This window comes from Ambystoma mexicanum, chromosome 6q, assembly GCF_040938575.1.
Source record: "Ambystoma mexicanum isolate Mex_15411 chromosome 6q, UKY_AmexF1_1, whole genome shotgun sequence".
Lineage (NCBI taxonomy): Eukaryota > Metazoa > Chordata > Amphibia > Caudata > Ambystomatidae > Ambystoma > Ambystoma mexicanum.
The window spans coordinates 795,702,269-795,728,509 of NC_090937.1; the positions used below are offsets into that span (position 1 = coordinate 795,702,269).

At 49.3% G+C, this 26,241-nt stretch overlaps 1 protein-coding gene across 1 annotated transcript in view; it reads right to left on the bottom strand.

The window, feature by feature from the left end:
- Nucleotides 1-26,241, bottom strand: part of CTSO (cathepsin O) — a 320,201-nt gene that overhangs the window by 14,981 nt on the left and 278,979 nt on the right. The gene's annotated exons all lie outside the window — the stretch shown is intronic.

Below are 26,241 nucleotides of genomic sequence, written 5' to 3' on the forward strand. Positions count from 1 at the left end.
GGGCAGGGGAATGGGCAACCAAATGGCAATCAGTACCAAGCCACAGTAACTACACACATGTGCCAGGGAAGGTGGGATTATGTAGTAATGCAAATGCACTGAAGGGGAAATGTGCATGTGAAGCCATGGAACCGTGAGGAGCACACAAGCGTACTGTTACAGTCCATGTTGCCAAGCGAACCACCAGCTCCCCCACAACAACAAGCAACATTGGCAGGCCAACAGGCAACATGCACATGCATGCACTGTGTACACCTTTAGCAGGCACTACTCCCACCTAGAATTATCCATATGCATCAGCATGAAATGGCCTGTGGCTAGCATAAGGAATGTGTGCAGTATGAACAAACCATGATGCATGAGTGTCTTGCTAGCCCACTTACATGTATGCAAGGTGACTGAGGTACACAACCACTGATGCTGAAGAGGTTGGGCCTTCCACTGCCCAGGACACCTCCACTGCTGGCAGTGCATCCACTCCCACACATGTACAGGTTGGACTTTCGAGCAGTGGGTGGAAGACAAGGATGGAGGTAGCAAGGTCATAGGAGTCCACCACTGTGCTACTTGTGGCAGGCGTGGCGACACGCACTGACCCAACATCCCTGCCCAGTTGCCCCTATGATGGCCATACAGGAGGCACAGCACATACTGAGGCAGGTTCTGGGAAGGCCACAACACACCCCGCTCCCGTGGAGATTCTAAAGAATGCTGACCTCACTCCTGCACCCACCCATCAGCCCCCTGATACCCCATCATCACCTGTGTGGGACAGGCCATGTCAGCGCCAGCCAGGGGTGCACACAGAGAGCACCGGCTCACCAGACGAGGAGGAGGAAGACACAGGCTTATGATTGCCCTGCTTCTGCCCCTCCCCTCCACAGAGCCTGCTGCCAATGCCACAGCATACATTGGCAGTGATATGGGCAAGACTGGATGCAGTGAAGCAGCGCCAGTCAGACATGGGAAACCTTGCAGGCCAGCAGGTCCAACAACTGCAGGCGATCAGGGACTGCCTCCAAGGATCCCACGCAAGGATTTCCCGGTCCCTCTGCCAGATTACTACGGACATCACCACAGTAAGGAACAGGATGAGGAAATACATGGAAGTGACTATTCTTGATACTCTGTGCATAGGCACAAGTGAGGTGGGTGGGGGGGGGGGTTGTTGAGCAAGGTGGTGGTGGCAGGGAGTGTGGCTTAGGGATGGTGTGTTGGGGAGGGGGTAGGTGGGGAGTGATTGATGGACATGGTATTTTTCACACTTGGTCGTAAAATTCTAGCTCGCTTGAAGCAATGCGAGGACATTCTTTTTTGTGCAATTGATTCATTAAATGCGTGATGTGGCGGCATGGGATGAGGAGTCTGGCCACACTGTGGCATAGTGGTTTCTATAGACAAATTTATGTGAACATCTAACCTACCTAGAGGTGGCTTCCCTATCTCAGAAGAACTAAAACTCAGGCAGCCAGGACATCTGTGTAGTACCAATCAAAGTTCACCATCCTAGTCCAAACTCTTATTCTATCACTACCACTTAAACACAAATCATCATCTAAGAAAAATAGATTGTTCTACAAGCCATGAGAATTGTTACGTTCTCTGGGGAATGAGTCTCCCAACGTTCTTAGCTTCAGGAAAAGGTATTAGGGTCACAAACAAAGGAAAGGTTCCAAGGTTCACAAAGAAAAGAAGCAAAGTTCCACAATATCCAGGTGGGGCTAGGAAAAAGTTCCACAATATCGAGGTGGCGCTAGGAGAATGACTCATCTCCTAGCTTGCTCCTCAGTTCTCTGTAAGCGTCTTCCAGGCTATCTTATCTTCAACTCCTTTATCAAATCTTGAAGTTCTCTCCAAGGACTTCCGCACTCTACTTGCTCTACTTTCTTTAATGTGCCCCAACAGGGATAATCAAGAGGCTGCCCGAGACTTCCTTGACTCTCCAGTACTACACTCTTGTTGAACTGGCCAGGGAATTGCCTCACGTCTTTCACTACCTTCTACTTCCATTGCTTCTTGATTCACATCTCCAACTTTCCTGGCCCCTTCCCAGACTTACTCTTATTCCTGTTTCCTTGTCTCATGGAATGCTTGGCCGGTTTCGGCATGGGTCGCGGGCTTGTTTTTCTGTCTTCTACTTCGCTTCAAAGCCAGGTACTGCTGGCAGTCTCGGTGCAAGTTCCAGACTGGACGGTGCACCCTTTGCAGGTCACGCCACCACCACCACCACAGTTTCTCGTGTTCCCTACAAATTCATCTCTGTGGCTCCACGGTAGGCCAGAGTAAGCGCACCTCTCCATTTCTCCACTTCAGGTGCGACGGCTCGCAGCCGACCCGCAAGACACTCCCTGGATGTCCCACTTCTACTCTCTGTTACTCTGGAGAGCTGCCTCACTGTAGCCTCTCAAAGCCCTGTTTGAACAATGCAGATTCTTCAACGCAATCCTCAGTCGCCGGGTTCTCCTTCCGGATTCAGAACAGAACAAAGTCCTAATTCGCTGTTTAGTTTAAATAGACGAGACTGCCTACACGTAATATCAGTTCGATTGACAACAGCTGGTCGAGCACTCTTCCTACTTGATTGTAAGATGCTCGGGATCTTTGTTCCTGTACTCATTACTACGAGGTTGTCTGGCAGTTTACAATAATATATGGTTTCGGACCACATCATAGGTAGAAAAGGTTTGGGTGTTATTACACTATTGGGCCAGGAGTTAAAGGGGCTGTGTCCCGGACTCATGTCCTTATCCTCCCTATGAGGTCCTCTCGCATGTTACCACACCTAGGGGGACTAATGGTTAGCAGCCGTACCTCCATAGCCTCATGGAAAGGAGCTCACCTCTAGGGAGAACGGACGCCATCTGGAGGATTGTCACAGTGCTTTGTGCAAAGTTGAGCAGCATGTTATTATCGATGTGATCAGAATCAATTGTCTATGAGTACTTGCTGCACCAGTGGACCAACGTTTCCATCGTCCCACTCACTGTGTGGCAGCACTGCACCTACAGGTAGTGAGCTGTTGTGTTCTGGGGGCAGCATGTCCTCCTCAGGATGCAGGGGGACATTTTGCCTGAGGCAGATGTTGTGCAGCATGGCAGAGGCAAGACATTTTTGTCCAACCTTCCGTGGCCTGTACATCAAGGTCTCTGCGGTCCAGTGTAGAGACCAGAAATGACCCTTCAGCAGGCCAAACATTTGCTCTATCCACAGCCTGGTCCTGCCGTGTGCCTCATTGTAAGCCAACTCCTGTGGCTTATGCGGATTGTGCACAGGTTTCATTAGCCATGGCAGCTGGGGGGTATCCAGAATCACCTGTAAGGGCAAAGGTAACAGGTGTCAGTCACAGTGCATTTTAGATGTGTTTCCTTTTCAAAAGGCATGTTGATGGCCACTCATTTTTTTAACATCGTTCCACAACATGGTTTTCCATCCCAGTTATTGAATGTAGTGTCATATGTTATGGGGGTGCATATGCATTGTCGTGTTACACCATGCACACAACTCTCACCCAGCATTGCAGGGTGCATGTTGCCTGTGTTGGGCCTGTGCACTGCTATTATGGATGTGCCCTGATGGATGATTGGTTGTTCTTGTGCATGTTTGCAGTTTCTGCTTTCCTTCCATTATTGCTTCACATAAATGATTGCCAGCCAGTTAACATGCAATCATTGTTTGCCAGTGGTGTTTTGTCTTTGTGCAGTGTTGAACTGTGCAAATAGATGTATAGGTATGTGGTTCTTTATGCATTGTGGTTCCTGCAGTCCTCTGTGTGTGTATTACTTACTTGTTGTGGTAATATGCATCACTGACATACTACTGCATCTTCCTGCATGGCCTAGTCTGTGGGTTGATGGCTGACAAGTGTTTGGTGAGAGGGCAGGTCCTGCATGAACAGTGCGTTGCCAGGGCATGCATTGATCACTTGTGGTGATGTCCCGCATTTCACATTTCCCTTGTGCTGCAAGATTAGTATGTGTGGTGGCACTTGTACTCACCCAGCATCCATGTCCATTCACCTCTATGCAGGCAGTGTGCTGTTCCGCAGAACCATGGCATTGTGGCATGAAACGGGGAAGTGGGCTCAGCAGTGTGTGATTACGTGGACAGCATCGTAGTTGACCTGTGCATTCATTGAGTGATACGGTTTCCTGCTGCGGTATAACTGTTTGGATGCCGCGGGGGGCACCAACGCCACATGTGTGTAGTCCAGAACAGCTATTATGTTGGGCAGGTGGACTGCTGCATACAAACATGCTTTTGTGGTATTTATCTGTGCCAGGGTGTTGGACAGGGAGATGTGTTGGGAAGCATGGCACAGGAGTGCATCAAGCACCTGCACAAGCACATGCACATATGTGGGCTGGGGCATGCCGGGCATCATGCCCACTGTGCTGAAAGTACCAGTGGCTAGAAGTGCAGAACCAACACAAGCTTCGGCAGTGGGCGTGAGGCAGTTCTGATATTGATCCTGCTCTGTATGTCATGGAACAGGGCAAGTGGCTCAACGATGCTCTCCCTGTTCAGCTGGCACAGAGTAATCAGGTAGGTGTCAGTTAATGTCAAAGGTGAGGGTCTGACCCAGGGAATGTGCGCTCGCCTTGCATGGAGTCTCCTCCCCCCAACCCCACTGCACCCTGTACTGCTGTTCCTGCCACTGCAGCTCAATGTGGAGCAGGAACAGCTGCACACCCCAGTTTGCAACAGCTAGTGGCAGCATGGTGTTGGTAAGTGTGTTAGGGTCAGGTGTGGGCGCTATGTACCCTTTCTGGGTGGATTTGGTGCACCTGTGGCTTGGCTCCATCACCTGTATTTACCTCTACCTTTTAGGTGGCGGTAACTGCACTGTGTTTTGGCAGAATTACTGCCCAATTTTGGCAGTATTTCGGCTGTATTTCAACTTAATACAGTTCAAATACAGTATATGTTCTCGGCGGTAATTCCTCCAGTGGAATTAGCCCCGGCACTAATTACACCAGTTGTTGGTTATTACACCAGTGCTAATTCCAGCGGCAGAATTAGTGCTGACTCGTTAGTGTTACCATCACTGTGACCTTATATCGCAGTACTCATAATGAGGCCCTATATTGCATAAGGGGGATGTGGATGACATTCCAAATGTAGGCACAGACTGATAGCCTGATTTTGGATTCTCTAGAGTTTCTTTAAGCTTATTCTTGGGGTCCCCAGCAGGCAAGCAAGAGCATTGCTTTCATTTTAAAAGAAGGTCAGAACGAACAAATTACTTACCTCTCAGATGGATGCTCTTGCCACAGATTCCTTATCTATGATCTCCCTAACCCAGCGTAGCTGTTCCCCGGAAATATTATGAAGCTAGGGGGAACCATGCAGCTCTGCGTCAGTTGCATCCAATGCCTCTACATGCCCTGTGCTGGATATGAAGTAACAAACCTGTGTAGAGATACCCACGTTGCCGCCTGGCAAATGTCCAGGACAGGCATTCCCCTCTGCAGGGCAGAGGTGGCAGCCGCTCCTCTGGAATGAGCTTGGATACCCTCAGGCACATCCATACCTACCAGATCATAGCATTCAGAGATGCAGAGAATGATCCACCTGGACTGTGTCTGAGCAAAACTCTGCCAGCGCGAGCCCCAACGTAACCAAGGAAAAGCTGGTCATCCTTTCTAGCCACTGTAGTACAAGAGACATACAATTTAAAAGCCTTTATCAGGTGCATCCGAAGGAATCGTTTCTCTGCCTTGGCAGGGCAAGGCGGAGGAAAAAACACAGGAATGATGGATGTTCTGAGAGAGATGGAAATCTGAGATCACCTTTGTCAGAAAGGAGGGATGTCACCTTCTCTTTGGAAAAAAACAAATAGGGAGGCAAAACAGACAATGCCTGGAGCTCTCTCACCCATCTTGCTGAAGTGATGGGAACCAGGAAAATTATATTAAGGATGAAATGTTGAAACTAAATTCCAATCCCAACCCAGAACGGCAAACTGGCGTTGAGGGAACTGGTTACACAACCCCTGCAACAACTGCATAACAGTGAAGAGTGTGATAAACCAGCTCTGTTTAGCAGACCTCTTGAACACAGAAATAGCGGCGAGGTAACCCTTTACAGTGCAAATGTCCAGGCCCGCTTGGGCCAAGGAAAGCAGAAAATCCAACGCAGGGGCTAAAGAAAAGGATAAAGTATCCAGGTCCCTCTCCCGGCACCAAATCGAAAATGTATGCCACCTGCATGCATAAATGGATTTCGCAGCAGGCCTCCGTACTGAAAGGAGCAAATTGAGGATGTCATCCGACAAGTCCCACTCCTTGTATCTCAGCATCTCAGTAGCCGGGATCATGCCAAAATAGAGAATGCCAAAAATGTAGAACCCCAGAATACCAAAATTCGAGACACCCTTTTTACCATATATATATTTGGGGGGCGGGGTGGGTTAATTAAATAAAAAGGGTTGATGGGTATTGAGGGGCTGCGGTGGGTCCACTCGGCATATACAGGTGGTAAAAAGGTGTACAGAAAATAAGGAATTCAGTATTTTGGTATTCAAAATTATTTTGTTGCAGTATTCACATTGATCCTCAGTAGCCAAGCATAAAGGTTCAGGCTGCTAAGGTTCGGTGGAGGACTCACACTTCCGAATGGGAGAGCAAGTCCACTCTCTGTGCCAGGGAGGAAAGATGGACATGCCCAGCAACTCCAGATACCCTGTTCTCCAGGCCCAGTAGACTGCAGAGATCAGGATCACTGTGGTTCCGAACAGGCGCAATACCCTTAGAACCAGCGGAATGGCAGGGATAGGCGGGAACGCTTAAAAAAAAAGGAGGTTGAAAGTCCACTCGACCGTCAGTGAGCCCCCACAAAGCTCCTTGATGAGGAATTTCACTGGAGCAGAACAACTCACACTTCATGTTAGCACTGGAAGCAAAGAGGTTCACTTAAGTAGTTCCCCAAAACGAGAAGATTACCTCCATAACTTCCTGACAGAGCTCTCACTCTGTGACGAATCAACTTCCGGGGCACCAGTGGTCCAGGGATGAATATCGGTTTCTTAACCATCAACCAGCCCCACACTTCTTGTGCACTAGTAGGGATCCGATCAGATTGGAAACACAAGTAAATTATAAACTTCCTAGTGCAATTTTGGTAATGTTGACGGAACGGAAGGCTTATCTCTGCAAGGTTGTGGATCGATGGTTAGTTGCAGCACAGCGAAAATACAATTATTAGCCAACGATAAAAAGGGACTGTCCAGTCAAGGTTGTATATAAATATCTACTTTATTATTATTACAACAGACAGTTCTAGCACATTACAAAATACAGCCCACCTTGTAAAGGAACACAGAGGACAGACAGTTTCACAAAGGAAACGGTTGTACTCTGGATACTGACAGGAGGGTAGTCGGTAAAGCAATCAGTCTTAACTGTTCAGGTTATTTGGTTTCAGCACCAAGGGAGCAAGAGGGTGGTAAATGTCAATAAGGGCCTTCGGAAAAGAACCAAGGGGACAGAACCAGAATGTATCTGGTGCTTGAGATAATCTTGATACTCGACGATCAGTTCCGGGATGCTTTGCAGCTCTTACAACAGAGTTCAAGATGGGAGACAGCTGTGGGTATCAGACAGCAGGCAGTTCTGCAAGCGAGGCTGGATGGACGGCTTTAGGCTGGCCTACACAGCGACTCAGGGTCATGAATCGTCTCTGTGCTGGTTGGCGGATTTGGAATGCTGGTCGAGGTGTCTCGGATGGTGTTAGTGACTGCAGCGTGACAACAGTCAGTGGTGAAGCCAGTCTCGGTACAATGACTCGACTGCCTCGAAAACGTCCTTAAAAGATGAATGCTGGCTGATGCTGGTTGTGGCACTCCTCCTAGCTTCTTTGCAGGGCTTGTGTCGTCCTTTAAGGCGGATGGCACAAATCTGAGGAGAGTGTTTGCAGACAACAGACTTATCCTTTGTTCAGAGACTCTCTGGCACTTCCCACCTAGGAAGCTTGCAGGCAGAACCTAGCAAGGAGCGCTGTGCGCTTGCTGGGTACCGGTTCTGGAGCTGCTGGGCTTGTCCTCTGAGTCGGTATTGCGTCCTTTTGCCGACACCCGTTTTTCTGATGGGTGTTTTGCTGCAGGAGTTTTGTCAAAAATGTCCAACAAAGTTTTGGGGGGGATGTGGGGAAGGGTAAAGGGTTGGGGGGGGGAAAGGAAATTAAAATAAAAAACATTAAATTAATGGGGGGTTGGTGGTGGATCCCCAAAAATAATTAAAACAAAATTTTGATGAAGTTTTTCGGCCAAACTCCCACAGCAAAACACCTGTCGGAAAAAAGGGAGTCGGCGAAATGACATGGAACCCTCTGAGTCAGGTATCTCCCTCTGCTTCCTGGGAGATGTTTAGGGGAGGGAACTTGCTTCCCTCTTGGAAATCCGGACCTTCCTTCACTGGCAGAAGCTATAAGGCAGACTGTACCTTAAGCCAAGGTCCAAATGAGTCAGTCGTCCTGCTCCTTTCGAAGTCGTCGGATGATCTACCAAGTGAGGGTCTCAGCCCTCTTTCAAAGCCAAATGAGCCCCATTGATTGGTGCAGGCTAAGCCTACCTTAATGAACCAATCCTGGGTCCCCACCAACAATCTTCTGTTATGCGAGAGGTCATAACCAGAGTGCTTTGCAACAGGAAAGGTAAGGGGTGACAACATGTACTACTAAGTCCCACCCATCTTCCTGTCTGTTGGGGATTAAAGTGTCTCTGTGGTTAATTGAGCTCTCTTGACTCCCGATCAAAGCGCAGGTCTCCCTTGAAGTTTATGGTGAGAACAGACTTTGTCTACCTCAAACCACAAACAAATAGGTGATGGCTGGAAGGTTTAGGATGAATCTTAACCACTGGAATTGCTCTGGGCAACCCTCCCGACCATCATTCTTCGCCTGCCAAGCCATTACAGAAGGAGAAAGACCATATGCAAATCAGACTTGGCCCCATCCCAAAAGGGGCATTCCAGCCCAAACTGCTAGGTCACATCCCTTCTGCACGAGACCACAAGCATCCCCAAACATGTTTCGGCCTTGTTGGGCGTCATCAATGAGGAGTAGCTTGGGTCTCTAGGCCCAGCAGGCACGGGACCCACGTCTGGGCATACCTGTCCCACTCGGGGTGACAAAGCAAAAATAAAGAGGTGATGGCTGGAAGGTTTAGAATGAATCTTAACCACTGGCCCACTGGTCCAGAGCAATGCCAGTGGTTCAGATTCATTCAAAACCTTCCACCCATCACTTTTGTGCTTACTATTTGTCTCACTATGTGAGAGAGGGTATGCCCAGATGTGGGTCCCTTGCACGCTCCGCCATAGGGAACCAAGCTGCACCTCACTGAGGAGGCCCAACAAGGCCGAAACATGTCTGGGGTTGCTTGTGCTTCTGTGCAGAGGGGACCTGGACTAGCAGTTCGGGCTGGGCTGCTACCATTGGTGGCAGTACCTGACTGATTTTCATATGGCTGGACCCCTTTTGCAATGGCGCAGACGGGCTAAAAAACGGTGGTGTGGAAGGTTGCCCAGAGCAATTCCAGTTGTTCAGATTCATTCAAAACCTTCCACCCATCACCTTTGTGCTTACCCCAAACCACATATTTCTTACCTCTGAAAGGAGGTCACCCTGCAGGGGTTGCCTACTGTAAACAGTTGTCCCAAACATGACATTCACTGCCCTTCATACAGAGGCGTGGGAACTAGCTTCAAGCCGATACATAGCATATCAAAAAGGTGTTGAGGTTTCCTACCCATTGTTAGTTCTGGGAACAGGCCTCTTCGCAGGCCTGCTTCAATCAACTCTCATCAGTATGCGCTGCCACCACATAGAGCTTAATAGGCAGGGCGGATCCATGGAGCCTTTGATATTTTAATTAGGCTGCCCATAGTCAGGGGAAGGTGTTGCCTTCCCCCTTCAGAGATGCTTTGATGTACCTGTGGCGGTCACATTCCAACTAAATGTGACAGGGAGGACTGCGCCTGTAGGATGTGTCCCCCGGAGTACAACTGACTATTTGATTGTTGTGCGGCAAGCATAGGAAAATGTGTGCAGATTAGGCCCACACATTTTCTGAGGTTGATCTCCCATCATTCATTTTATTTACAAAACTTGAAAAAAAGCTCAGGTGACTGCACACTCACCGAGCGGATGGTCAAATTACTCACACACTCATCGAAGTCTGTCTGCTCAAGGCAACCGCTGTGACATTCTCTTATCCGCCCAGATTTGCCTCTGTCAGAGAAACACTGTTCTCCAGAGCCCACAACCACAGTCTCATTGCTTCTCTGCAAAGAGGCAAGGACCCCACGCCACATCTATTGTTGAGGTAGTGTATGGCCACTGTGTTGTCTGTCAGGATTAGCAAAGTCTTGCATTTCACAGAGGGGAGGGAAGCAACCATAGCTAGCCTGATTCTCAAATTTCCTTTCCAGCAGTTGATGTGTTCCCAAGATTCTGCAGGAGACCACAGTCCACTCGCTGTTAGGTCTGTGACCCAGACAGTCAGAGATGTGTCCATGACCACTGTCACCTGAGGCCAAGGCTGACGAAACACCATGCCTCTCAGCAAGTTGTCCCACACCGCCCATTATTGTAGATCCTGGTTCAAAACCTGTTGAAGGTCCGAAATGTGGCCTTGGAATTGTGACCATTGGCAACATAGAAGGCACTAGAGCAATCTTATGTGGCCCAGAAGGTGGAGGAAAGGCAAGGCATTAACTTGTTCATGTGATTGGAGGACACTGACAATCCAAAAGATGTTTGCCACTGGATACTCAGGCGGGAAAGCCCTGACCAGGCAAGTGTCCAAGACTGCCCCGATGAATCGGAGAGACTGGGATGGCAGAACCTGAGACTTTTTGAAGATCAGGGAAAAGCCAAAACTGTGCATCATAGTGCATGTGCAGAGTAGGTGCTCTGACACTAGCTCCAGTCAGTGAGCTCAGATAAGTCAGTCATCCAGGTAGGGAAAGGAATTGATGCCTTCTCTCCTGAGGCAAGCCAATACCACTGCCAGTAGCTTGGTGAAAACCCTGGGTGCCGACAAAAGACCGAATGGCAGGACCTTGAACTGGTAATGCTGTTGCCCACTATGAATCACAGGTACTTCCTCTGCTTTAGATAATTTGGCACATGGAAGTAGATGTCTTGAAGATCCAGGGAAACCAACCAGTCCTCTGGGCGAAGGCAGGAAAGGGGTGAAAATGCTTCCCCCTAGAAGAGGACTGCATAGAGGGACTGCAAGCCCTTAAGTCTTAGAAGTCACCTTAGACAACTTTTCCTTCTGGAGGAAGTCGTCAGACTTGGCTCCAAAAAGGTTCTGCCCATCGAAAGGCATGTCTAACAGCCTCGCCTGATTCTTGTCTTCAAAAACTGATGTCCGTAGCCAAGAAAGACACCGAACCACCGTGCTAGTAGCCATGGAGCCATGGAACTGCCTACCCAGTCTGCCATATCCAGTCCAGACTGCAGCATCTGCCATGCCGCCTCCTTGCCACCTGGAATCAAGGACAGAAACCCATCCTTCATCTCTCCCTATGGGACGTACTGTGCCACATTGGCTACTGACGATGAGGCTGAAGTAGAATTTCGCCATGACACAAGAGGAGTTCATGGCCCGCAGCACTAGACTTTCTGATACAAACACCTTCTTGCCCCATGCGTCAACCGTTTTACTCTCCCTGTCTAGTGGAAGGGCAAAAGGAAGAGGTCTTCCAGCAGGCTGTCTCACCCTGTACCACCAGGCTTTCAGTTGAAGCATGGACAGAAAAGAAAGATGGGTCTGTCGGACCGGGGCAGTGCTTCCTTACCAGATACCTGTCCACTGCTGAAACAGATGCAGGTTTCTCCCACACTTCCGAAACCGTGGCCTTCATCACCATTTTAAAGGACAGGATCGTTTCCTCCTTTGGGGCATCATCCAGAATGTCACAGCGTATTAAACTCTGGACCTGGATGGGGCAAAGAGCTCCAGAGTATCGGCCACCTTAGCCATCAGGTGCTGTAAGGTGGCCTGAGGCTTACCTGGGAACTTGTAAAATGGTAAGATGTCCAACTCAGGGGATGTGTCTAAGCCACTGGAACTTGCAGGATCAGCATGTCATCACCTCCCCCATACAATTCCTCCAGGAAGTCTCTCGCCGCCCTAGGCCCCATGTGTTAAAGCCAACAGGGACCTGGTCCCTCTCCTCATCATAGATGTCATACATCTTAGACATGAAGGCATCCATGTTTAGTGGGACATATTAATGCAGACTCCATGATGGCGACTGGTGCCAACGACAATGCAGTTGGTCCAGAAGGAGTCTGAGCTCTGCCGGCACTGCCAGGACCTCAGTATCCTTCTGGACCAGGGACAAGCCCTTAGACATGTGGGAGTGGTCACCTGAGGGTATCCTGCCAGTCGCAAAAGACGCTGTGGGATCCAAAGGTGCTGCAGCCTGTGCCACACGTGCTGGTGGCAAAGATGTCAAGCATCTTCAGGTGGACTGGGTTGGAAAAGTCACCTTTGCTGGCTGCTCAGGGGACCCCTTAGAGCGGTGGCTCTTTTTCTTTGAGTAAGAAAAAGAGTGGCAGTGGGAGGGCTCACTCAAGGAGTGTGACCTCTTCCGATGCTGCCTCTTCTCATTCTCCATGCTCTGAGTGGCCCGATGTTCAGAGCATCGATCTACATGTGCTACTCGACCGAGACCACGGAACCTCACGTGTTCCAGAGGGCCTTCAGATGCATAGACTGGTATGACCAGAAATACTGGGTTGTTGTGGTCCTTGTCCAAGTAGTACAAGCAGATCCAGTGCGGATCTGATACCAATATCTCCCAGTCGCAATCGGCATATGGGTTGAAACCTGAGGATTTCAGCAGAGTCGGTATGGCGATTTTAAAATAAGAAGCTCGACAAGTGTGTTCTGAATTAGCAAACAGAGTGCGCGGAAAAAAGAAACGGAGGTCCTGGGGCACTGTGCCGTTATATTTACTGGCCTCAACGTAATATCCGGTGCAGGGCGCGTAGAGGAGTTGGACGCAACTGACACAGATGCGCTGCAACCCCTGGCGGCAGAAAAGTTTCTGGAGAACAGCTCTGCTGGGGTATTGATATCATCGATGAGGAATCTGTGGCAGCAAATAATCCATTAGAAATAGGGGCCATTTAATAAGGATGAATGCCCTATCGACAATAAAAAATCACCTTCCAAAGAGGTTCCTTGGCCTGCCCTGTAGTACTCCATTTCCTTGCATCTCGAGTATAGATTCTTTAGCCAAAGTGAAACCCATAGTGTATTGGGCTACAGTCTGGAGCTTGCTGCACCTGGCAAGATTGAAGGCAGCTGTCAAAGATCTGTTAGACTAGGAAGGGGGGGGTCTAGAATCCTTGGTGTTCACACATTAGGGAAAAACTGAGTATGACTGGGCCTAGTGGAGCCTGGGAAAACCCTGACACAATGAATAGACTGTCTAGGATAGTCATTAAGAAATCATTTCAGCTGTATGAAGACAATGCCATGCTTTGTAAGATCCATGATTCAGTTACCCTGTGTATATACTGGAGCAGAAAGCAATTGTTGAGCTATGAGTCGTACTTGGACCTACTAAAATCCCAATTCCAAAGATCGCTTTATGTTCAGTTTAGATTCAGAACACTTTCAGGCCGATTCATGGAATTAATGTGCGCTGAAAATTCCCGCGCAAGTGTGCAAAAGCGTACGAATCGCAGCGCAAGTGCGAAAATCGCAGCAAAACCCGTGCACAGTAATTCATGGAAGTCCGTGCGCGTGTAAATCCATGGATGTGTGCTAAAATCCTGTGTGGAGCACGTGGCTGCACATGCCATCAAACAGCGTGTGCTACGCGCACAGCGAAAGTGCACTTAGCGCAGCGCACACAATAAAAGTAGGCGTAAAACGGGTCGTAACACGCGGAATGGGGAATAACGCGTGAAAATGTGGGCGTTACGGGGGAAGTACAGGAGGCAAATGCGCAGAACGCCCACATGCGCGCCTACAACACGTATTTATGGAATCGAACGGGGCTAACGCGTGCGCCAAAAAATACGTGCTAATCCGGAAACACGTCCGCCAGCAGGAAGCAGGCGTACGTGGACCTGCGCACCATAAAAGTGCGCGCAAACAAACAAGCTCAGACGCTACGATGAATATACCGTTCCTCGCAGCAGTGGTCGTGGGATACCCCAGGAGGAGGATAGTCAGGGCCAGAATTATTACACCCAGAACAAGCCTTTTTGGGATGCCTGATGACCAGGTGTATGGGAGGTACAGGTTTCCACCTCATATAATACTCGACCTGGTGAGTGAGTGGGAGGATGACCTCACAACACCCACCCTGTGCTCCCAAGCACTGAGCCCCTTGGAAAAGGTGCTCAATGTGCTGCACTTCTTGGCTACTGGGTCATTTCAGCGGACAAGTGCCATAGTGGGGGGGTGTTGCAGGCCACGCAGTCACGCTACCTACACCAGGTCTTGGCCATCATGACCGCACGCCCCTCAGTCCGCAGGCACATATACCTGCCCAGAACACCGGCAGAAAGGCAGGCTGTTGCCCAGGATTTTTACGGGGTGGCACACTTCCCCAAAGTGCTAGGTGCCATTGATTGCATCCATGTGGCTCTGCGTCTTCCCAGGGCATCAGAGCACATCTATAGAAACCGCAAGCACTGGCATTCCATCAACGTGCAGGTAGTATGTGATGCCAAGGGAATCATCACCTCAGTATATGCCAACTATCCAGGGGCCACCCATGACAGTTTCATATACAGAATGTCAACCCTAAACCGGGACCTAGAAGCTGAGCGGCATGGCGATAAATGGCTGCTGGGTGAGTATAAATGCCACTGCACATGCCTGCATGTCAGATACTGAGTAATGTCACAACCCCACTAATGATACCCATCATCACCTCCCCAGCGGACAGTGCCTACCCTCTGAGCACCCACATGATGACGCCAATTCGGAACCCCACCACACCACCCGAGGTAAGATACAACACAGCCCATATTGCAACCCGTGGCATAGTGGAGCGCGCATTCGGAGTTCTCAAGTCACGCTTTCGCTCCCTTGACCGTTCTGGTGGGCAGCTGCTATATGCTCCCCCATTAGTGTGCAGGATCATAGTGGCAGCATGTGTCCTGCACAATGTTGCAACACGCCGGGGCCTGCCGGTAGACATGGTGGTGCCCCCACATCCCCAACCACATGCATGCTTGCTGCGCATGGGAGGGGAAAGGGCACGTGGTGAGGCAGCCCGTACGCAGCTGGTGGCTAATTACTTCACCTAAAATCACACCCCTGTGGAGTGCACACAGCCCTGGCACATACCAGCCGACAATGATGATGACATAAGGGACAGTCAACTGTCACAACCATACCAGCATGAGATTGGTCACCTGGAAGTGTTACATTGTGTGCATCCCTACCTACCCAAAGACAACCAATGCTGCGTCATTAAAATACATACATTCATGCTGCATGAATAACTACCCCCTAGCAAAATACAACATGAAAATAGCGCCATGTCACCCAACCCCTCCCCATCTCTGCCACCCAACACACCATGGCATGTCATGCAATGTGAAAGCAAACAAAGCAATGCACAAGACCTGATACAAGTGTCACAAAGTGCACTGTCCCAAATGGAAACAGCCCACATACAATATGCTGTCAGTAATCAATAACAAACAGCACACATGACCAAATACTTACCACCAACACAATACATCAACACAGCATGAAACATTGCAAAAACATGACAGTACAAAGTCAAAGTAGTGGTAGTCTTACAACCTGAATAAGCCAGCACATCGACCCCTTCCAACTGCAGAGTGTTGCTGCCACGCAAATGTGTCAGTGTACTGCATACAACATGAGCTCCATCTGCAAAGGAGACGGCCTTGTGAAGACATGAAGAAGGTACCTGCACATTTTGAGGAAGACATGGATGCACAAGCACATCAATACACCATGCAGTGTTCAATACAACAACAATACCCACTAGGGATGACCACACAGTATTGACTACAGACTGCCCACACAGCTCATGGGAGCCCAATGTCACCGTGTAAGTCACTGTCACTTGGTCACACCCTTTGCAAGCCCATGGAAACGGGAAGCAGGAGGGGTGTGTGTGTGTCACGAACCCAAGCATCTAACCCAAACTCAGGACAAGCCTGCATGTGCCCAGCCGGAATACACAGTGGATGCCCACGGGAGCCACACAAGGCAACAGACTGTAAAAACAAATAAATAAATAAATGGCCATGTGGGGCCCAGGGGGGGGAGGCCACCCAGGAGGTTCAAGGACAGGGTGCACACCAACACCCACCTGCGTGGATGTTGGGGAAAAAAATACCTCCAGGGGCTCATGGCCTGCACAGCTATGCCATTGTGGGAGAACAGCTGTCCGTCTCTTCACCCTTTGCTGCTGCATCAAGAGGTGGTGGTGCAATGGGAGGCAGCCCACGCAAAGCTCTGGTATGGTCCTCCATGGCAGCAAGCATGCGGGTCTGGAAGGTCTGATTCTGGAGGATGATAGTGCAGAGATCCCCATGCAGCACCTCACAGGTTGCCTGCATTTCTGCACGCATGGCCTTGCGCGATGCCCGGATCTCCTCACGGGTTGCCCGCAGCTCAGCTGAGAGCGAACGTGTCAGCTGCTCCAGCTGCTGTTCTGCCCTAAAATTTCGGGAAGCCTCAAGTTCAAGCAGAGTGTCCCTGAGGTTATGGAGTTCTACCCTAAGGGCTTCCCTATGGCCCTGTGACTCTATTGATATGGCTTCGCGCAGAGTCTCCAGTGCTGCCCGTCAGTCCCTGTTGGAGGCCAACATGTCTTCCCTGTGTGATTGGCAAATGGAGTCTGTTGCCTGCTGTTGTTGCTCCATCTACCTTTCAGGGGGGATAATGGAAGTGGCCACCCTCTCCATTGCCTGAGCCATCATTTCAACTGATGCTGCCTGTTGGGATGCCATACCGTACATGGAGTTTTCCCATACAGTATTGCCTGGTGGCGCACGGCCACCGCGTCGGCGGGCACCACACCTGTTTGGGGCAAGGCGATCTGCACCTTGCTGTGCTGGCACTGCCTGAGGCTGCAGGACTGCATCCCCCCTCTGATCTGCTGGCCCAGGAACAGGATCAGATGTTGTGGAGTGTGACCCTGCATCCATAACCGCCAAAGGCGGACCTACCAACACTGCCATCCCCATAGAGGGTTCTACCCCTGGTGCAGGTGGGTTGGACAGAACAAAATCCCTGCCAGAAACACTCACCTGCGACAGCACATAAGTCTCATCATCTGATTCAGCACCTGAATAGAGGTCTGGGGAGGTGCACCCAGAGGCACCCCTGGACAGAATGGTCTGTAGTAAGATTGGGTTTTCACCCACCACCACAGCCCGTCCTCCACTGGTGCCCGGTCGTGGCTGAGATCCCTCCTGGGTCTGCACCATCTCCTCAACCTCACCAGCATCAAGTGCGTCATCGCCTGCAAAAACATGAAATACAACAAATGCAAACAGGCATGAGCACCATAGCACACACATAGGCCTGACAAGACAGAGATCCTGTACATGATTTACACATGTCCCACATGACTATAACCCTGGCATGCATGCACTGTCAATGAGTTGGAAGGGGAGGCAAAAAAGCAGACACTGAGGACACCAAGATGGAAAAGCAACACACTTGCTGCATGGTGGGTAGAACTGGCATCACACATTAGCCTGTGAGTGGCATGTCCAATACACAATCATGACACATGCCAGCACACAGATGGCATGTAGCATAGCCATGGTACATTACACAACTACAGCAATATGTCACTGAATGAGTACTGTCACCCATCCATGTGAGATGGACATGATGAGATGAAAAATGGTAAATAGTGTGGCAAAAGATGCATGTGCCACACACTGAAACACATCCAGTGTACAATAATACAGTGATTGTAGGCAGATGTACACATCAATGGTTGGTCACTTCAACATGACAGCAAACAACTATCATGTTCCACATTCAAACAGGCCCCAAACATGTATGTGAACAGGCCAATACTCAATCAGCCTGAATGGTCTAATCATTCACATAACAAGGCAACAAATGTGGGCCAATGTGGGGTGTAATCAATGACAGAAGCAGGTCACATATGTGGCATTAGTGCTGAAAAATGCATAGCAGAAATGGGAGAATTGAAACAATCAGCCAGAATGAACACTGAAAAAATCTGAACAATGTTGTTGCAAGATGACAGGTCAAGAGCAACTGCAGTAATGTGGCGCTAATTGGCTACTGTGGGCAGAAGGGATACTGTCATACCCAAATCCAAGGCACGTGAATGTATTGGAGGAAGCACATGGGTGACCCATACCACTCTGGAGTACACACCCTCACCTGGCACTCAATCAGAACCCGTCACCCAAACAACATACACATGGATTACACACACATGCATGGGCACTCACCGGACAATGCGTCGTAATCAGGTAGGTCTCCCACGCCTTGGATCTGTTCCTCTGTGATGAAGGTTCCAGCAACAGGCTCATGTTCAGTGAGTTGGATGTCCTCTGGTGGAGACCCACCGCCAGTCACCAGAGTAGAGGCATGATTTGAGGCCAGCTTGTTCTTTGCTCTGCGTTTCAGGTCATTCCACGCTTGTAGCAATCATCAGCTGTGCGCCTCACAAATCCAAGGGCACTAATGTGGTCCGCGATGGTATGCCAGTGTGCCCTATGTTGACCAGGTGTGGTCTTGCACCCTGCAGTCACCACCATTTCGTGGCTATGTTCCGACACATAGACCACAAGTATATCAAGTTTGGCGTCATTAAAGCTAGGCTTCCTCGACGTGCCGGAGTGTGTAGCCATGCCTGGGGTCTCAGCCTGTAGTGCCAGAGCACCCTTCTCTTTCAAAGGTGGTGCAGATCCTGAGTGGCTTACGCCGCTCTGGCCAGTAGGGGCAGAAGCGCCGGTGTAATGTGTACTAGGAGTGTGCGAAGGTACAATGACCATAGGTCTTGGTGCAGGCATTGGCTGCGGGGTGATGTTGGCAGGGGCAACGTCGGTCTGATGGACCTGGACCGACACTGTCCCGGCTGAGAGACTCAGAGCTGGGGTGGATAGAGCTGCAGCTGCCCCTGCACTGGTGCAAGTGGTGCAGTCCAGGGCCAGGGTCAGGAGGCAGCACAGGTCAATGCAGAGGGGCCTGTTCATGTCGCTGTCCTTGACCCTGCGACTGCACCGCCATGCACCAGCAGGGATGCCCCGTCCCAGGCCCGTCCACAGGTAGGGGAGAGTTCCATGTCATCTGTCTCTCCACTACCTGCGGACGAGGGGTCCCATGAACGTATGATTGCTGTCATTCGTGATGACGTGTGTTCTTCCTGGGCGGAGAACGCACGCCATCATGAACAGCAGAGTCACGATGTGGCACTGTTGAGAGGGGCCCTGGTTGGTGGGTTCCTACATGTGATGCGCACTCTGGCGGACCTCTCCTCCTCTGTGGAGACTATGCGCCAGTCGTTCTCCCTGCCGTCTTCCGGCCCAGATTCCACCAGGGCCCCCTGTGGACCTGGCATGACCAACAAAGCCAGCTTGGTGGAGATCCCATCCCTGCCACAGTTGGGAGTCGGCGGTCCAGCAGGGGTGGACACCACAACTGGAGACCAGCTGATGGAGGATGTGCAGGCATCATCGGACAGGGCACATGGACAGCAGCAGGAGCAGGCTCTAGGTGGGAGCAATGATGGCTCTGGGCCATCGACATCAGGGGGGCAGGCATCGGCCAGAGGGTTGGAGGACCCTGGAATTGGTGTGTCTTCTGTGTGGCTGCGGTTGGGCCAGCGTATAAGTGTGGAGCGGCAGTGGGCGGAAGAGGCGCGCGGCTCACCATGGTCAGGGCGGAGTTCACCATGCGTTGAGGCGGGCAGAGTGCCTCAAGGCGACTCGCAGGGACTTGGAACAGGCCATGAGTGCCTCCCTGCGAGACCTCGGGGCGAGGACAGAGGCCCGCCTCCAGCAAATAGAGATGGAGATCGATGATGCCCTGGCCGAAAACATCACTGAGTGAGCCGCAGGACTTGCCTGCCGCCATTGTAAATAGTTTATAGTGTTAGGTTTCCTTTTCTTTTTTTTATTTTGGGGCTTTTGGACTATGCCCCACACTTTCGTATATAGTTTTTTGTTAGGTAGGTTATTAGATAGGTTTCATTTATTTCGTTGAGCTCATGGACCCTTGAAAATTGGAATGTACATAGTTGGACGTTGGATTTATTTGAACATTTTAATTTCATTTCACCATGGATCAATGGATTTACCTTTTTGCGTTTCATTTGGATTTGGTTTGGTGGACAGAGAGTTTTGGGCATTTTTCTTTTGGATTACTTGGGATTTTTTGAGTTTTTTTTATTTTTTATTTGGACATGCATTTCATTTCATGTTTGCCATTATTTTATGCTTTAATTACTTTAAATTGATTTTCATGTTAATACATTTTGATGTTTTCCTTCAATGTGTGGGATTCGCTCATTGGGTTCATGCATGTCGACTTGTGGGTTTACTCTATCAATGGCAACCTGTGTGTGTGTGTGTGACGGACATGTGTTGATGTACATAGTTGACTATTGGTTTGTGTCATGAGATGGGCATGTCACTGCTGGGTGGGTGTTTGGGTGGGGGGACATGAGTGGGACATGAGTGGGGGCCTGCTGGCAGGTGCCCCTCACTGCTGTGGGTGGGGGTGCTGGGGGACATGAGTGGGACATGAGTGGGGGCCTGATGGCAGGAGCCCCTCACTGCTGGGGGTTGGGGGTGCTGGGGGACATGAGTGGGGGCCTGCTGGCAGGTGCCCCTCACTGCTGGGGGGTGGGGGTGCTGGGGGACATGAGTTGGTGATCACTAGTGCAAGGTGACATGTGGCCTGGCTGGGGGCATGCCCATGGTGGATGGACTGCCTGCGGGACATGCCCAGGGGTGCTGGGTAGTCCCCTGTGGTGTGGGTTGCCTGCAGGGTCCGTGGAGGGTGTAGAGGGCACACCTGTGAGAACCCACACGGCCAATTGACGTGTGGGACTTCCCGTGCACCCCCCTGGATACACATACCCTGCTCTGACAGCGGAAGCATGTGTGGAACTTCCCCCGTACCGCGTTATACACGTACCCCGCTCGCACAGGCCCAATAGCGTGTGAAACTTCCCGCGCACCCCAGTAATCCATGTACCCCGTTCGCACAGGCCCAATCGCGTGTGAAACTTCCCGCGCACCCCAGTAATCCACGTAGCCCGCACGCACAGGGCCTGCCACGTGTGAAACTTCCCACGCACCCCCCAAATCCACGTATCCACACGCACAGGGCCAAACGCGTGTGAAACTTCCCGCGCACCCCAGTAATCCACGTACCCCGCTCGCAAAGGCCCAATTGCGTGTGATACTTCCCGCGCACCCCAGTAATCCACGTAACCCGCACGCACACGGCCTGCCGCTTGTCAAACTTCCCACGCACCCCCCAAATCCACGTACCCCACATGCACATGGCCAATTGCGTATGAAACTTCCCGCACACCCCAGTAATCCACGTACCCCGCTCGCACTGGCCCAATCACGAGTAATACTTCCCGTGCACCCCAGTAATCCACGTAGCCTGCACGCACAGGGCCTGCCGCTTGTGAAACTTACCGCGCACCCCCCAAATCCACGTACCCCGCACGCACAGGGCCAATCGCGTGTGAAACTTCTCGCGCACCCCAGTAATCCACGTAGCCCACACGCACAGGGCCTGCGGTGTGTGAAACTTCCTGCGCACCCCCCAAATCCACATACCCCGCACGCACAGGGCCAATCGCATGTCAAACTTCCCCTGCACCCCAGTAATACATGTACCCCTCTCGCACTGGGCCAATTGCGTGCGATACATCCCGCGCACCCCAGTAATCCACGTAGCCCACACGCACAGGTCCTGCCGCTTGTGAAACTTCCCGTGCACCCCCCAAATCCATGTACCCCACACACACAGGGCCAATCATGTGTGAAACTTCCCGCGCTCCCCAGTAATACACGACCCCGCTCGCACTGGGCCAATCGCGTGTGAAACTTCACGCAAACCTGTAAGAGGATTCAATTCAACACTACAGCTAAGTCAACGCCTAGTCTATAATACTGAATGAAAACCCTTATTGATATATCTTTATGTCCAGTTCATGCGTTCTGGATGACTACCCCTATATAACACCCCTCTCTTGGAATCCTCCTGACCCCACTGAGCCAAGAAGTAGTTCTGTTTTGCAAGTTAAAATGTTTAATTGATAATTTAAACAATATATATATATATATATATATATATATCACACTTTGTAATAAATTAATAATTGAATATCACACTTAATCTGAGATGATCAAGATTAACAACAGAGAATCTGGCACTAGCACACTTCTTGATAATCACTAAGGAGTTGACATGAAATGGATAAATAGCAACAATACTTTTATGGTTTCAAATGGATGCAATGTGGAATGAAATGCAGTAAAGAAAATAACTTGATAGGATTTCAGCAAAGACAATGTAACCACTTTCTTGTACAATTCACCCCCCCTTTTATGCAATGCAAGGAAAGGGAAGGAAGGCACACAATTCTCAGAAATGCAATTCAAATGTAATTCAGTTCACCCAGCAACTTAGACTACAGACGTTGAAAACACAGGCCCAAATGCTTTTAAATGTGCTGGCAATGTAGAAAAAAAATATGCTAAAATGCTTTTAATTCCCTCTAGGAGGTTCAGGGGGAGTGAAATCAAGTTAATATTAGTCCAGGCTCACTTTAGCAAGGATCTAGGAGTAATTGGTAGGTTAAACGAATTTTTGGCAAATGAAAGCAAGAAGCTTCTGTTTTCACACGTGGAGAAATTTGCAAATCGCGGCAAAATTCGCGAGTGCGTTTTTCACGATTACGGCAAAACTATAGGGGCTAGGAATGCGGTTCTAGGTTCGTAGGAAAGCCACGATTCTAAGCTTTCTGAGGAAAGTTACTGCAAGTCTCTAGCACAAACGGTCACGGAGATATGAGCGATTAAATAAAGGTCGTTTTTCAGATTTGAAATTTTAAAGTTCAAAAAGACAAGTGCAGCTTGCAACTAGAAAATGACAGGTGACCGCTTTACTCAAGTTAAAATAGCTTGCATTAGATTATTTTAACTAAGAGATTGGGTTCTGCACAGTTTTGTTATGTACTCACACTATATTCTTGAATTAAATGGGCCACGCCACGGATCTGGTCAGGTTTTAGACTGGACTCTGGTCTCTGCACTTCACAGTGATCTGGGTCAGCTCTCTCTGGTTCTGCTAACAGGTCAGCTCTACTCTGCTGGTCTGGTCTGGGTCTCTGAAGGTTGATGGAGGTAAAGTATGGATTTTCCCGGCAGAGCTTCCAGCTGCAAATGGATTTGAAGGTCTCTATCTGTCCTGTCTCTCTGCTTTTATGTGTTTTTAAAATGGGTGTGTGTGAGCATCACTAGGCTCTACCCCTCTCCACTTATCATTGGCCAAGCTTTCATTTCTCCCCTGATTGGGGGAGCTAAGTTGTGTCAGAGTGATGTCATTTTACAGCCTGCAGAAAGTCCACTCCTCCTGTCAACTTGCACACAAATCTAGATTTGAACCAAATACATATTTCATAGCTACACAGTGGTTTGAAATTACATGCACCCATCACATATCACTGGAGGTATCCCCTGTTCCAACTCTGCTCTTCCTGGGGGCTTGCATTCAGAAATGGCAATATTTTGCACTTTTTAACTGGTTTGCAATACCGGACATTACCCCAAATTTACACACATCTGTGCAAGGAGTATGGACATTAGTTGATGAAGTGTCAGATTTTTCACATGCACACATTTTGAGTAATATCCTCTTTTCCGCTAAAACCCCCCTGAACATGCCACCGGTTCTAAAAACCTCTTAAAATGTGGGCAGAAAAATCACAAGAATTATGGTGTCATTTACATTTTTAATTTATGAGTTATTCATCTTTTTAGAGTTATGTTCTGGCCCCAAAGGGGTGTGGTTTTCCTCCAGCACAAGGTTGAATTTCTGGTTTTTCCAGTTCTGCCAAGCCAGCTTGCTCTCACAGGCAGTGCCCCTCCTTTGTCCTTCCAGGAGGAAGCTACATTTACGACATCTGCAATAAACCATCTGCCTGGGTCAGGACAGGGCTTTGTTCAGAGCTCCTGTATTCTGTGGGGGCTCCCCTTAATTCAATTATCAGAGAGATGGCATATCCTTAGTGTGGCCAGCAAAAGGCAGATAGGCCTGGGAACACAGCTGTGACTCAAGTTTCACTCCTGATGGGGGTAGTTGCCAGGCAAAATTGGAATCTCTTTAAGCCAGTTTTTAGCTACATGTCATTTCTGTTCCCCAGTTTAAGTCAAGACATTTTTTTACATATGCAGCTAGGATGCTGATTCTAAGTTTAAAACTATGACATTTAAACAATTGAAACCTATGTGACACACAAAAGTAGGTCACTCAGTCAATTTAAACATTTAGATTTTTTTTGTCTTTCAGTCCAAATTTACTTAAACTGCTGAAATCCACAGCTCAGCCAGTCTTGCTATAAACCTTCAAGTCACTTCAGAATATAACTTTACATTGGATCCACCTCTCAGTAAGTCTTTCTTTGGCTTGCTTTGGGTTCATTTATTCAGTTTTCTACAAAATCTGGTGGTTTTAAAACGCTGGCTTTTGGATAGTGGTGAGTACTGGTACTGCACCCCTTTTTGGGATTTAAGAAAATGAATTCCCAACAGTTAAGGGTTTGCTTTTGGCAATCAGCATTGCCATTCCCAATGGTTTCAGACTACTGTGTGGGTAGTCCACTGGTGGTTTTAGGCAGTGTCCTTCTGTGCCCATAACATCAGCAAAAATGAGTGGCAGCCTATTCTTCATGCATTTCCCTGTGCATTTTCTGGGAAGCTCTGGCCATCATGATGTTTTCCATGTCAGTACTGCACAGTTTTGAGGTAGGGCTCGGATGCATGGGTAAATACATCCCACAAGCCCCAGTAATCCACGTACCCCGCTCGCACAGGCCCAATGGCTTGTGAGACTACCCGCACAGCAGGGTACATGTATTCGGAGGCGTGCGCGGGGAGTTTTACAGGCATTTTCGTGGTTGTGAGCCTTGCGCCATGTACGGGATTTGTGCGCTGTACATGGCGCACAGGGAGGGGTTGGGGGTGTAACTGGCGCTGCTGCAGGGTCGCTGCGCCACTCTGCGCCACGGCTGGTTTTGGATGTTAAAATCCATGAATACGCTGTGCGCAGAAATGGATTTTAGCGCACGCGACTGGCGCAGAAAGTCGCACGCGCACACTGTGCACCAGCCGCGTGCGCCACTTGTGCGCCGAATTCTATGAATTACCCCGTTTGTCTTTGTGAGCTCCTGAACCTGTGGGATCCAATGGTCTCGGACAGGTGCTCTGACTGTAAAATTGTTATGGAAAATGTTATTCATTTCACACTTATCTGTCTTATATATGTGTGGCTCAGCAAACTTTACCTAAGACCGCTCTTCCACAATTATGGAACCGGGAACATAGCCCAAGCAATGGACCTCTGTTACGGTATGGTTAATGAAGTCCTGGTTTGTACAGTGACAAAGTGCATCTCCCCTTTATGCAGGTTCTTCTATCGTGTATGATGAATTGTTTTATTTTTAAACTTTTACAATTATATTCATTCTTAGAATGTTCTTCATCTGAATTGTGTATTTGTATATGTGTGTTTTATGGATTTTATTCCGAAATAAACAAAGCGATACATAATAAGTAACAGAATTCCCAAGTTCAAAGGCATTAATCAGTGATTTGCTATCACAATCTCAGAAAAAAAGTGATGCCGATGGAGAAGTTTTTGTAGAACAATTGCCACGTCTTAAGCTGCTAATATGTAGTGTACTGTAACAGACTGCAAAGGGGTTGACTGTAATTTATTGTAATTAAAATATCACCCTTTTAGTTTAGAAAAGGGCAACATGAAGAACACTTTTGTATGATCACATAGAGCTCCTGACAATTTCTTATATACCCATTTGCATTATCTGAACTCCTACTTTCAAGGAACCATGACAAGAACACCCCAAATGACCCATAATCAGGATATGTAACACTGGGGAAAGGAGAAGAGCGTCACGGCTGAAGGCATCAAGCTCAGAGATGGTTAAAACAAGACATGTATCTAAAACGTTAATAATGATT